At 40.4% G+C, this 14867-nt stretch overlaps 1 protein-coding gene and 1 long non-coding RNA gene across 4 annotated transcripts in view; both read left to right on the top strand.

Annotated features, from left to right (window-relative positions):
- SCP2 (sterol carrier protein 2) overlaps positions 1 to 14867 on the top strand; it is a 114807-nt gene that overhangs the window by 48758 nt on the left and 51182 nt on the right. The window lies entirely within an intron of this gene.
- Positions 11054 to 14483, top strand: LOC132231066 (uncharacterized). Its single transcript, XR_009451981.1, has 2 exons — positions 11054 to 12361; positions 12403 to 14483. It is a non-coding gene; the product is annotated as an uncharacterized LOC132231066 (long non-coding RNA).

Genomic DNA, 14867 nt, shown 5'->3' with positions numbered 1-14867 from the left:
AGGTTCTTTATCTGACCTTCAGTTCTGAATGATAGCTTTGCTGGATAAAGTAATCTTGGTTGTAGGTTCTTGGTATTCATCACTTTGAATATTTCTTGCCATTCTCTTCTGGCCTGCATAGTTTCTGTTGAGAAATCAGCTGACAGTCGTATGGGTACTTCCTTGTAGGTTAACTGACTGTTTTTCTCTTGCTGCTTTTAAGATTCTCTCTTTGTCTTTTGCTCTTGGTATTTTAATGATGATGTGTCTTGGTGTGGTCCTCTTTGGATTCCTTTTGTTTGGGGTTCTCTGCGCTTCCTGGACTTGTAAGTCTATTTCTTTCCCCAGGTAGGGGAAGTTTTCTGTCATTATTTCTTCAAATAGGTTTTCAATATCTTGCTCTCTCTCTTCTTCTGGCACCCCCATAATTTGGATGTTGGTACGCTTGAAGCTGTCGCAGAGGCTCCTTACACTATCTTCATATTTTTGGATTCTTTTTTCTTTTTGTTTTACCGGTTGGATGTTTTTTGCCTCTTCGTATTTCAAATCTTTGACTTGATTCTTGCGATCCTCTGGTCTGCTGTTGGGAGTCTGTATAATATACTTTATTTCAGTCAGTGTATGCTTAATTTCTAGTTGTTCCTTGTTCATATCCTCGAATGTCTCACTAGATTTCTTGAGGGTCTTACTAAATTTATCGGCGGTTTCTAGAAAATTCTTGAAAAACCTTAAAAGTGTGGTTTAGAACTCTATATCCAGTAGTTTGCTTTCCTCCATTTCTGTCATTTGTGACCTGTTTCTTTGTCTCCACATTTTGGCTGCTTCCCTGTGTTGGTAGAGTGGCTTTCTCTGTTAGGTGTCCTATAGGGCCCAGTGGCTCAGCCTCCCCAATTACCTGAGATGGACACTCTTGGTGCACCCCTTTGTGGGCTTTGTGCACAGGCTTGTTGTAGTTAAGCCTTGATTGTTGTAGGTATCACTGGGAGGAATTGACCTCCAGGCCAATTGGCTGTGAGAATCAGCTGTGTCTACGATGGGAGAACTTCTGTGCTGAAGACACCCTTCTGGGGCAAGACTTGCTTCAGTGGGGCTTTGGTGCTCACTGAGTCTGCCCCCTGAGTGTGTCCCTTATGGATCTGAGGAGTTGTAATCTGGATGGTCCCACTCTGACCACCGGGTACACTGGCTCTTGGATCTCTAAGGAGGTTCTAATTTAGCCTCTGCCTGAGGCTACCCAGCAGGAGCTATGGAGAGATCTGCAGATTCCTCTTCTTTGTTTGGGATTTGGAGGTGCCCAGATGAGGCCCAGCTGTGAAGCAATGCAAGCTGCTGTGGGGCCTTGGGCCTTCTTTTGGAAGTTCTGGGTCTCTCTGACCCAGCTGCAATTTGTTAGGTAATTTTCAGATTGCAAAGGGCCAGGCCTTTCATATGCAAAAGCCTCTGTGCACAGCTTGGGTGAGCCTGGGTCTCAGGGGATCAGCAGGGTAGAGCAAACAGCTTATGGCTGCTCCTCAGTCCTGCCCTAAGGGGCCCAGGGTCTCAGTGTCCCGGTAATCGCTGCAAGCACCACTGAGAGAAAGCCGCCCTCGAGTTCCGACCGATGCCAGACAGTCCAGTTTCTCCCCGTATGAGTCTGGGTGCCCAGAGACTCGCCCTGAACTGGAGTTCAGAGCAGCCAGGAGCTTGAGAATACCTCCCGATTGAAAAAGTCAGACACGTCCTCAGTTGCCAGCCCTTTCCATGTGCGCCTCCGTACCTCTGCACTTTACTTCCACACTGCACCTCCTCTGAGTCTCAGTGTGCTTTTCTCTTTCCTTCTAGTTGTAGAATTTCCACTCAGCCAGCCTTCCTGTGGTTCTGGATGATGTCCGTTTTGTCTTTTAGTTGTATTTTTGAAGTAGTTGTGCGAAGCAGCAATTTCCGGTGTTTACCTATGCCGCCATCTTGGTTTCTCCTCATTCACTCAGTTTAAAAATATCAAGTCTTTTTAGATTTTGCAAAGAGAAAGATCACATTAAACCTGAGTTTGTTTTACATTGTAATGGTCATATAACAAAAAATAAATTAGTGTCCAAATAATGTCATCATTTTCTATCACAGGTTGTAAAGTGCTTTCATACGTATTACTTAACACTTACTGCGCTCTGGTTTAAAATGAATATGTAAAATTTGACTCTGGCATGTTCTTAACTATCTCTGATTTTTTTTTTTATTGTTTTATTGCTTAAAGTATTACAAAGGGTATTACATATGTCTCCTTTTTTCCCCCGCACTTGACATTCCCCTGGCCTCCCCTACCCCCCAGTGTCTTATGTCCATTGGTTATGCTTATATGCATGCATATAAGTCCTTCGGTTGATCTCTTACCCCCCGCTTCTGCCCCCCTACTCTCCCTGGCCTTCCCGCTGCAGTTTGACAATCTGTTTGAGGCAGCTCTGCCTCTGTATCTATTTTTGTTCATAAGTTTATAATGGTCTTTATTATCCATGAATGAGTGAGATCATGAGGTATTTTTCCTTCATTGACTGGCTTATTTCACTTAGCATAATGCTCTCCAGTTCCATCCATGCCGTTGCAAATGGTAAGCGTTCCTTCTTTTTTACAGCAGCATAGTATTCCATCGTGTAGATGTACCACAGTTTTCTAATCCATTCATCTACTGATGGACACTTAGGCTGTTCCCAGATCTTAGCTATGGTGAATTGTGCTGCTATGAACATATGGGTGCATATATCCTTTCTGATTGGTGTTTCTGGTTTCTTGGGATATATTCCTAGAAGTGGGATCACAGGGTCAAATGGGAGTTCCATTTGTAGTTTTTTGAGGAAACTCCATATTGTCTTCCATAGTGGCTGCATCATTCTGCATTCCCACCATCAGTGCACGAGTGTTCTTTTTTCTCCACATCCTCTCCAGCACTTGTCGTTTGTTGATTTGTTGATGATAGCCAGTCTGACAGGTGTGAGATGGTACCTCATTGTTGTTTTGATTTGCATCTCTCAGATGATTAGTGACTTTGAGCATGTTTTTATATGTCTCTTGGCTTTCTGACTGTCCTCTTTTGAAAGGTGCCTATTTAGATCCTTTGCCCATTTTTTTTTTTAATATATTTTATTGAGTTATCACAGAGAGGAAGGGAAAGAGACAGAGAGTCAGAAACATCAATGAGAGAGAAACACGGATCAGCTGCCTCCTGCACATCTCCCACTGGGGATGTGCCTGCAACCCAGGTACATGCCCCTGACCGGAATCGAACCCGGGACCCTTCAGTCCGCAGGCCGACGCTCTATCCACTGAGCCAAACCGGTTTCGGTGCCCATTTTTTGATTGGATTGTTTATCTTCCTTTTGTTAAGTTGTATGAGTTCCCTATAAATTTTGGAGATTAGGCCCTTATCTGATATGACATTGGCAAATATGTTTTCCCATGCAGTGGGCTTTCTTGTTGTTTTGTTGATGGTTTCTTTTGCTGTGCAGAAGCTTTTTATTTTGATGTAGTCCCATTTGTTCATTTTCTCTTTAGTTTCAAGTGCCCTAGGAGCTGTATCAGTGAAGAAATTGCTTTGGCATATGTCTGAGATTTTGTTGCCTTTGGATTCTTCTAGAATTTTTATGGTTTCCTGTCGTACATTTAAGTCCTTTATCCATTTTGAGTTTATTTTTGTGTATGGTGTAAGTTGGTGGTCTAGTTTCATTTTCTTGCATGTATCCGTCCAATTTTCCCAGTACCATTTATTGAAGAGACTATCTTGACTCCATTGTATGTTCTTGCCTCCTTTGTCAAATGTTAATTGAGCATATTGGTTCGGGCTGATTTCTGGGCTCTCTATTCTATTCCATTGATCTATATGTCTGTTCTTGTGCCAGTACCAGGCAGTTTTGAGAACAGTGGCTTTGTAATACAGCTTGATATATGGTATTGAGATCCCACCTACTTTGTTCTTTCTCAGGATCGCTGCAGCTCTTCGGGGTCTTCTTTTATTCCAGATGAATTTTTGGAGAGTTCGTTCTAGATCTGTGAAACATGCCATTGGTATTTTAATGGGAAGTGCGTTGAATTTATAGATTGCTTTGGGTAGTATGGACATTTTCATGATGTTGATTCTACCAATCCATGAACACGGTATGTTCTTCCATCTGTTTATGTCTTCCTCTATCTCTTTTTTCAACGTCCTGTAGTTTTCTGAGTAGAGGTCTTTTACCTCTGTAGTTAAGTTTATTCCTAGGTAGCTTAATTTTTTTGGTGCGATGGTAAATGGGATTGTTTTTTTAGTCTCTCTTTCTGAGAGTTCACTATTGGTGTATAGAAATGCCTTAGATTTCTTGGGGTTAATTTTGTATCCTGCTACATTGCCAAATTCATGTATTAAGTCTAGTAGTTTTTTGATGGAGTCTTTAGGGTTTTGTATGTATAATATCATGTCGTCTGCAAATGACAGTTTTACTTCCTCTTTTCCAATTTGGATGCCTTTTATTTCTTCTTCTTGTCTAATTGCAATGGCTAATACTTCCAGTACTATGTTGAACAGGAGTGGTGAGAGTGGGCATCCCTGTCTTGTTCCTGTTCTTAGGGGGAAATGGTGTTAGTTTTTGTCCATTGGGTATGATGTTGGCTGTGGGCTTGTCATATATGGCTTTTATTATGTTGAGGTATGATCCTTCTATTCCCACCTTGCTGAGAGTTTTTATCAAAAATGGGTGTTGGATTTTGTAAAATGCTTTTTCTGCATCAATTGATATGACTATGTGGTTTTTTCTTTCAATTTGTTTATGTGATGTATCACGTTTACTGATTTTTGGATATTGTACCATCCTTGTATCCCTGGGATAAATCCTACTTGGTCATGGTGTATGATCTTTCTGATGTACTGCTGGATCCAATTTGCTACGATTTTGTTGAGGATTTTGTCATCTATGTTCATGAGGGATATCGGCCTGTAATTCGCTTTCATTGTGTTGTCTTTACCTGGTTTTGGTATTAGGGTGTTGCTGGCTTCATAGAATGAACTTGGAAGTGTTCCTTCCTCTTGAATTTTTTGTAGTAGTCTGAGGAGGATAGGTTTTAGTTCTTCCTTGAATGTTTGGTAACACTCCCCTGTGAAGCTGTCTGGTCCTGGGCTTTTGTTTGCTGGAAGCTTTTTGATGACTGCTTCAATTTCTTCCATAGTTATTGGCCAGTTGAGATTTTTAGATTCTTTCTGATTGAGTTTTGGAATGTTGTATTTTTCTAGGAATTTGTCCATTTCCTCCAAGTTGTCTAGTTTGTTGGAGTAGAGTTGTCCATAGTATTTTTTAACAATCATTTGTATTTCTGTGGGGTCTGTTGTTATTTCGCCTCTATCATTTCTGATTTTTTTTAAGAAAATATATTTTATTGATTTTTTACAGAGAGGAAGGGAGAGAGGTAGAGAGTTAGAAACATCAATGAGAGAGAAACATCGATCAGCTGCCTCCTGCACATCTCCTACTGTAGATGTGCCCGCAACCCAGGTATATGCCCTTGACCGGAATCGAACCTGGGACCTTTCAGTCTTCAGGCCGATGCTCTATCCACTGAGCTAAACCGGTTTTGGCTCTGATTTTGTTTATTTGGGTCCTCTCTCTTTGCTTCTTGGTGAGCCTGGCTAGAGGTTCGTCAATCTTGTTTATCCTTTCAAAGAACCAGCTCTTGGTTTCATTGATTTTCTGTATTGTTTTTTTGGTCTCTAGGTCATTTATTTCTGCTCTCATCTTTATTATCTCCTTCCCTCTGCTCACTCCAGGGTTTTCTTGTTGCTCTCTTTCTAATTCTTTGAGTTGTAGAGTTAGATGATTTACTACCATTTTTTCTTGTTTTTTGAGATAGGCCTGTAGAGCTATAAACTTCCCTCTCAGGACTGCTTTCATTGCGTCCCATAGGTATTGGATTGTTGTGTTTTCATTGTCATTAGTTTTCAGGATGTTTTTAATTTCTTCTTTGATCTCATTGGTAACCCAATCCATATTTAATAACATGCTATTCAGTTTCCAAGTGTTTGAATATTTTGGGTTTTTTTAAATTATAGTTTATTTCTAATATTATGCCATCGTGGTCTGAGAAGATGGTTGGTATGATTTCAATCTTCTTGAAATTGGGGAGACTTTGTTTGTGACCCAGTATGTGGTCTATTTTTGAATATGTCCATGAGCACTTGAGTAGAATGTATATTCCGTGGCTTTGGGGTGAAGTGTTCTGAAGATGTCAATTAAGTCCATCTGATCTAGTGAGTCATTTAGGATTGCTGTTTCTTTGCTGATTGTTTGTCTAGCGGATTTATCCAGTGATGTCAGTGGTGTATTACAGTCCCCTACTATGATTGTATTGTTGTCAGTCTCTCCTTTGATATCTTCCAGGAGTTTTTTATGTATTTTGTGCTCCTGCATTGGGTGCATATATGTTTATCAGGGTTATATCTTCTTGTTGTATTGCTCCCTTTAGTATTATGAAGTGGTCTTCCTTATCTCTTGTTATGGCCTTCACTTTGAGGTCTATTTTGTCCGATATCAGTATTGCTACCCCAGCTTTCTTTTCCTTTCCATTTGCCTGAAAGATATTTTTCCATCCCTTCACTTTCAGTCTGTGTGAGTCCCTTATTCTGAGGTGGGTCTCTTGTAGACAGCAAATGTATGGGTCATGTGTTTTTATCCATTCAGCCACTCGATGTCTTTTGGTTGGAGCATTTAGTCCATTTACATTTAAAGTTATTATTGATAGGTACTTGTTTGTAGCCATTTCTTTTTTTGTGTTTCTGTTTTCTTTCTGAGCTTTTTATTTCTTCTTTTTACACCAGTCCCTTTAGCATTTCTTGCATTGCTGGCTTGGTGGTGATAAACTTTCTTAGCCTTTTTTTGTCTGTGAAGCTTCTTATTTCCCCTTCAATTTTGAATGATAGCCTTGCTGGATAGAGTATTCTTGGATTCAGTCCTTTGCTTTGCATCACTTTGTAAATTTCCGTCCATTCTTTTCTGGCCTGATGTGTTTCTGTTGAGAAATCATTTGATAATCTAATGGGAGATCCCTCGTATGTAACTTTCCGTCTCTCTCTTGCAGCCTGTAAGATTCTCTCTTTGTCTGAACATTTGCCATGGTGATTATGATGTGTCTTGGTGTGGGTCTTTTCGGCTTCACCTTGTTTGGGACTCTCTGTGCTTGTGTGACTTCTTCCCCACCTCAGGGAAGTTTTCTGATATTATTTCTTCTAATAGGTTTTCTAATCCTTGTTCCTCTTTTTGTTGTTCTGGCACCCCTATTATTCGTATGTTGTTTCATTTCATGTCGCAAAGCTCCCTTAGGCTCTCCTCCTGTCTTTTAATTTTTTTCTCTAATTGCAGTTCAGTTTGGGTGTGTTTTGCTTCCTTGTCTTCTAATTCACTAATTTGGTCCTCTGCTTCTCCTAGTCTACTGTTGAAACTTTCAATGGTGTTTTTTATTGCAACTATATCGCTCTTCATTTCTTTTTGGTTCTTACGTAAGTTATTGATATTTTCATCTGTTTCTTCTTGCTTCTTGCATAAGCTTTTGATTTTTTCCTCCATCTGGTGTATGCACTCTAGGACCCTTAATCTGAATTCTTTTTCTGTCATGTTGCATGCCTCTGTATCACTTAGCTGCTTTTCTGGGCAGTCCTCCTTTTCTTTCCTTTGGGGGTTTCTTTGTCTACCCATGTTTGATCTCACTGACATATCTAGACGTTGAGTCGTTTAGTGGCTGCTCCAGGGGTGGCAGTGGCTCTTCGGGCTGTGGTTGATCCTCGGGCGGTTGTGGTAGCAGCTGCTCCTCAGTTGGCAGCAGCTCCTCTGGTGGGTGCTGTTCACAGCTGTGGTGGCTCTTCTGGCTGGTGGGGGGAGGCTTCACGTACAGCTGCTGTTCCTCAGGCAGAGGGTGTGGTGATCAGGAGGCTGCTGTTGCTTGGATCTGCTGTGCTGATTTAAAGGCACAAAATACAATACAACACGGCACAATGTGTTAGGTTTGGTGGCTCAGGAGGCGGCGCAAGAAATCGAGAGTCCAGTGAATCAGAAAAGAAAGGAAAGGAAAAGGTTTATTTCTGCGTCCCCGGTAGACCCACGTACCCCAAGGACAGGGCACGTGGATTCACGCCAACAATGAGGGGGGCGCTTTTTTTATACTGTGGTTGGGTGAGGGGCAGGGACATGAGCTGGGGAATTCTCTGCCGCAGGGAATGGGTGGGGGTATTCAGAAAGAAGTCAGTATCTGTGTGGGGGTATGTGGATTAAGGGAGAAGAAGCTGGTATCTGTGTCTGGCACGTTGATCTGTGAGAAATTCCAGGGGAAGTCCATTGTCTCATCACATGTATCTGATCCTGGGCTCTCTCCGACCTAACACAATGTACCAGGCACTGAATACAAATGTATTCACGATATTAATAACCCCAAACAAAGGTGACCACCTGAGCTAAGAGAATTAGGGGATAAGGAAGAAAGAGGAGAAAAAGATAAAAAAGATAAAAGAGAAAAAAGAAAAAGAAGAAAAAAGGAAAAGAAAAAAAAGGAGTGCAAAAATGAAATTGGGAAAAAGGAGGAAAAAAAAGTAAGAGAGAATGAAGTAGAAGAGGGGAAAAGACTATTTATATGAGGAGAAAACTCCGATAGAACCGCCACTAATCCCAACAAATTCCAGCAACAGATCCCTGGAGATGAATGCAAATTACAAACAACCAATAATATCAAGCAAGGCAAGGGAAAGCAGAAAAGCAGAAGCACAAAAACAACCGGGGGGGGGGGGGGGGAGGGGGGATCAGCAGAAAATGAAAAAAAGCAAAACAACCTCACAAACAATCCTAAAAAAAAACCCCAATACACTCAACAATCAAGCAATCAACAACAAAACAATAGAAAGAGAAAAGAAAAAAAAATTTGGATAGTGAAGAAAGATAAGGGAGAGGTGTATAAGGATTTACAGGAAATTGGAAATAGGATATATAAGTAGGGTGAAATTTTGACAGGGGGTGAAAAGAAGGAGTAGGGAAAATCTAAAGCAGGAATAGGGTAAGAGAAACAGGACAACAAAAGGGAAAAGTGAGGAAGAGGGTTTTAGCATAGAGGTAAAATTGAGTTAGAGAAAAATGATGCTGAAGGAATGATGAAAATATAATGTAGAACACTAATCTCAAAATAAAATAAAGAGAAAATAAAACGACACTTTAAAAAAATGGTAAGATGGTAGCAGTAATAATACTGGTTAAAAATAAAAATGTAGTAATTAAAAGGGTAAAATCAGGTGATGGAAAAAGAAAAAAAAATTGGTTTCTTAGTTAAAAGGTGAAAAAAGAATAAAAATAAATAAATAAAAATTTGCAGTAGTGAAGGTCCTTCGGTTTTTCTACTCTTCAGTCTGGCTTGCCTTAGTCCTTCCAGGTATTCAGGAGAATGTTGAATTTCCCTGCGATACACTGTTCCTCCGTGTTGTAAACCACAGTCCTGATTTTAAAGCAGGCCGTATTTGTTTCCCAGACTGCCTTAATTTGTGTTTACCTAAGAGTCAGTTTGTGGCTCAACCTCTGGGTGGCAGTTTCTGGATTGACCTCTGAGGCTATATGGCCTCTCTGTCCAGTAGTTAGGGTTTATTTTCTGTATTGCACTTAAAACTGGTTTGGGGAAGTCCCCTGCCCAGAGCTGGTTCTTTAATCGTTACCCCACTCTGTGTTGTTGCTGGGACTCCTATCTCTGATTTTTGAAAATGCATATTAATGTATACCGGAAGTGCATGAAAGTGCCTTTGTTTTAAAGTTCCTCATAAGGGATTGTTGCTTTGAAGTTGGTTAGTTTGGCCTTTTGTACCAATTCAGCCTGACATTTAGTACCTTTCTAGTATGGCTTCAACCTAGTTTTATGTCCTGATCTTCCATTTTTCAGTCCATGAAAGTATTGTGTGCCCACCTTATCATTAGGTGCTATTGGTAACTGGTTCCCAAATATGGGGTTTACTGATAGATTAAGAACTTTCTGTAACTTTTAAATATGTACATTCCTGGCCTTGGAATACCTTTGGAAATTCTGAATCCTACATCAGGTTGATCCTAACAACATATACATATATATTTTTTAATTATTTTTTTAAATATGTTTTTATTGTTTTTTGTTTGTTTTTTTAGAGAGAGGGGAAGGGAGAGAGAGAAATATAGATCGGCTGCCTCCTCCATGTCTCCCACCAGGGATCATGCCTACAAACCGGAAATGTGCCCCAACTGACCTGGAGTCTAACTGGAGACCTCCTGGTGCATGGGCCTGGGATGACACCCAACTGAGCCACACTGACTGGACACAACTTATTTATTTTTAAAGTTCCCCCAAGAGGTTCTCAGGCACAGCCAGATTTGGGAACGAGGGCTATTATATACAAGATAACCTTAGGAAGCATATAAGAGACAGATTATGTAATAACACAAATAATCATAATGCAAGGCAGAATATGACTACCTTAGGCAAAGTACAAACCAGAGCCAAGAAGGAAAGGAAAAGGGGAAGGGAAATGGCAGGGTGAAGATTTCTTAAATACCCACCATATGCCGCGTTCTGTGCTAACATTTGTACCTACTTGGGTTTTGGGGGAGAAGCACGAAGAAGAAGCATGTTTAAACTGGACTGGACTGTTTGCTTTTACCAAGACAGATTTAATGCCTTCTCACCTTTACAAACTCTGTCTTTGCTATTTTCTCAATAATAATAACAACAACAGCAAACACTTATAAAATGCCAAGTGCTGGATATTGTTCTCAGTATTTTTCATGTATAAATGCATAAATCTCATACCTATATATATATATATATATATATATATATATATATATATATATATATATATTTTTTTTTACATTTTATTGATTTTTTTTTTTTTTACAGAGAGGAAGGGAGAGGGATAGAGAGCCAGAAACATCGATGAGAGAGAAACATCTATCAGCTGCCTCCTGCACACACCCCACTGGGGATGTGCCCGCAACCAAGGTACATGCCCTTGACCGGAATCGAACCCGGGACCCTTGAGTCCGCAGGCTGACGCTCTATCCACTGAGCCAAACCGGCTAGGGCATATTTTTATATTTTATAAAAAAGGAAAATAGAAGCACAGAGTAACTTGCACAAAGTCACCAAACTAGAGAGTGGCAAAGCTAGGATTCAAATCGGGCCGTGTATTTCAAGAGTCCAAACTCTTACCCACGGGACTCTACTTCACTGCCCTATTCTCAGTGGAAAAGCCCATTTTCAAGGTCCATCTCAAGTGTCAGATAACAGTCATGAAGCTTTTCCTGACTTCTTGACCCCTTCCATAGATTGCATTAATCTTTCCCTTTTCTGAACTCTTGCTATGCTTTCTCTGCATTTCTCTTTTGACATTTATGTTTGTAGTACGTATTATATTATTTATGGCTTTAAAAAAATCTCTCCTATTTGACTAAGAGCCTGTGAAGGCAGGATCCAAATTTCATTTGTCTCTGTGCCCTGAACAATGTCCAGTACAAGATTTTACACATGTAAAGGGGATGGTTGAATAAATTAATGACCGTTTAACATCTGAAAGTTTGTATGGGGCAGAAGGAATGAACTTGTGGAGTGTGGGAAGAATTAGGATCATTGGGAAGAAATCATGGGAAGGAATATTTTTTGGCTGATACTGGAAAAAACGAACATGATTTCTCAAAAGTGGAATAGGTTGCTTCCTGAGAGCATGGAGCACAGAGGCTGTGCCTGGGAAGTACAAGTAACAACTTGATGGGAATGTTGTAAGGGGATTTGCCCATCTGTTGGCGCCTGAGATTTGAAGAACACTTAGATCCTTTCTAATTCTATGATGCTTTGATCCCTCAGTGGGATGTGATTATTTCTCCTCCTGAATTCACATAGTTTTTAATGGTACACATGTTATTCTATCATGTGATTTTTGTTTGCATGTTTTAATGCTCTTAAGGATCTTAACTTAGGTGTTAAGAATTTGGATGAAAATGAAATGTGAATAAATGGAATTTTAGCCAGGGGACCTCACATACTCAAACCATAGCTTGGCTCTTCTTCTACTCTACAAGAGGTTACCAAAAAAACTACAACAAAACAAACAACAACCTCTTAGGAAAATGGATGACGAGACCTAAATCCAATACTGACTCTAAAAGTCAGTAACCCTAATAGCTTTTTACCAAAGCATCTATGTCACCTATCATTGTATCCTACAGGCCACCCATCCTCATTCCTATTACTTAGAATTTTGCATTTTTGCCACTGTGATGTGAGGGGAGGTAAATTTTACCGTTAGACTCTAATGAACATTCTTCAGTGCCAGGAGAGATGGAGCACAAGAGAGAGAGTTTATTCTTACTACCTGTTGTCAGGTAGAGCCAGCTGGGAGCAGGTCCTGGCTTTTATTGCTCTTGTCAAGTAAAAGGAAGAGAGAGAAAAGGATGATTGTGCCTGTATATCCCATATTTTATTTTCTTATTTTAATATCTTACTATCTGTGTTTTCTTGTTCCAGCTGTTTATTTCCTTTTTCCAGCCACCTTTTGGATTTATTTTATGATTCCATTTTTCTATGTTTTATTATAGTCTATCTTTAAATGATATTATACCTCTTCACTAATAGTATACTTCCATCTCCTGTGAGTATTTCTTTTGCATACTGGCCAGGTCAAAGTAGATTTATAGTTGTGAGTATGTGAAACAGTTTATTCTTATATTATTACTAGAGGCCCGATGCACAAAATTTGTGCAAGAATAGGCCTTCCTTCCCCCAGCTGCCGGCACCGGCTTCCCTCTGGCAAGTGGGACCTGGGCTTCCCTCCCAGCCCCAGCTTCATCTAGAAGGTCACCCGGAAGGACTTCTGGTCTAATTAGCATAGTATAATTTTATTACTATAGATTTATTATTTTCCATACAAACAGCTGTAAGCCTACTTTTTTTTTTTTTAATGCTCACCCGAGGATATTTTTCCATTGATTTTTAGAGAGAGTGGAAGGTAGAGGGAGAGACAGAGGGAAACACCGATGTGAGAGAGACATATCAATTGGTTGCCTCCTGTATGCCCCCTACCAAGGCCAGGAGCCTGCAACCACTTTTTGGTATGTGCCCTTGATTGGAATTGAACCCTGGACCCTTCTATCCACTCCTCTGTCTACTGAGTCAACCCAGCTAGGGCTGTAAGCCTACTTTTGCCATACCCTACATGTTATAAACCCCACAATGAATTATTATTTTTGTTCAAAAAATAATCTTTTAAAGACATTTAAACAATAAGAGAAAAAACTTATATATTTACCCATGTAGTTACTACCTCTCCCAGGGCTCTTCATTCCTTTGTGTAAATTCATATTCCCATCTGCTATTATTTTTCTTCTGCCTAAAGAACTCCCTTTTACATTTCTTAGTGGGGATGTTGCAGTATGGTGGCAAATCCTTTCAGCTTTGTATGTCTGAAAATGTCATCATATTACTTTTTTTTAACATGGTATTTTACATTTGGTAGCATTCTAGGTTGATAATTTTATAACTTTTGGAAGAAAAATCTGCTGTTACATAAATACTCATCTTTCATTGTATGCTGAGTCCATTAAAGCATTTTGCCCCTTGAAACTCAGCAAAACTTTTTTTTTTTTTTCCCCAAAAAGCCAGGCTCTGCCCAGCCAGCATGGCTCAGTTCAATTGAACCAGGAGGTCACAGTTCAATTCCTGGTCAGGGCACATGGACTTGATCCCCAGTGTGAGGTGTGTAGGAGGCAGCTGATCAATGATTCTCTCTGATCATTAATGTTTCTATCTTAGTCTCTCCTTCTCTCTTCCTCTCTGAAATCAATAAAAGTATATTTAATAATAAAAAAAAGCCAGGCCCCAATAATAGAACACAATGCTAAGGCCTTTATTTTTTGAATTATCTTTCTTGTTGAAAGTATTACAGATGCCCCCGTTTACTTCCCATGGACCCCCTCCACCCCTCAGCTATTCCCAGTCCCCCCAGGCCTTCACCACACTATCATGTGTGTCCATGGGTTATGCATATATGCTTATAAATTCTTTGGTTAATCTCTCCCCACCAACCCCCCTAGCCCTGCCTTTCCTCTGAGATTCATCAGTCTGTTCCATGCTTCTATGTCTCTGGATCAGTCTTGTTCGTCAGTTTATTTTGTTCATTAGATTCCACATATGAGTGAGATCATGTGATACTGTTTTCTCTGAGTGGCTTATTTTGTTTAGCATGATACTCTCCAGGTCCTTCCATGCTGTCTCAAAGGTACCCATCAGTAGATGTGGATAGAAAAGCTGTGGCCTACTATGCAGCTGTAAAAAAGAAGACTCTCATGCTGAGGCCTTTAGATGTCTAATTTGAAACTAAAGCTGAATTGACTTCTTTGTATTTGGCTGTCTTAAAAGTATAGGAAAAGTTATGGGCTCGGGGTAGCAGGAGGAAGAAAATATTTCAGGTAACAGACCTTGTAGTGTTTCCATTCTGTGGTTTTCCATAGCATTTATTACTTATCTTTATTACCACTGTATAGTACACCTTGAATTCTTTATAGCTTCAGTACTTAGTAGAGTGCTTGATGGATGTTTGAAAGGTTTGTTTTCAATAGCAACTAAACTGTTTATCTATGTAGTTGAGTCCTAAGCTAATTATCCTATACTAGAGGCACAGTGCATGAAAATTCATGCACTGGAGGGGGATCCCTTAGCCTGGCCTGCCCCCTCTCACAGTCTGGGAGCCCTCAGGGGTGAAAGGTGACCCGGTGATGAGGGGAAGACAACGCGCCATCACACCTCTGCTGCTGCCACTGCTGGTAACGCAAGACTCGGCCGGCCCTGGGCTGCTGGGGGACTGAGGGAACTGGGGGACTCTGGAGGCACGTGAAGTGGGCCTAGTGGGCCTG

Source organism: Myotis daubentonii, chromosome 3 (genome assembly GCF_963259705.1).
Source record: "Myotis daubentonii chromosome 3, mMyoDau2.1, whole genome shotgun sequence".
NCBI lineage: Eukaryota > Metazoa > Chordata > Mammalia > Chiroptera > Vespertilionidae > Myotis > Myotis daubentonii.
The sequence above is the reverse complement of the archived record's forward strand: the minus strand, read 5'-3'. Positions and strand labels throughout refer to the sequence as shown.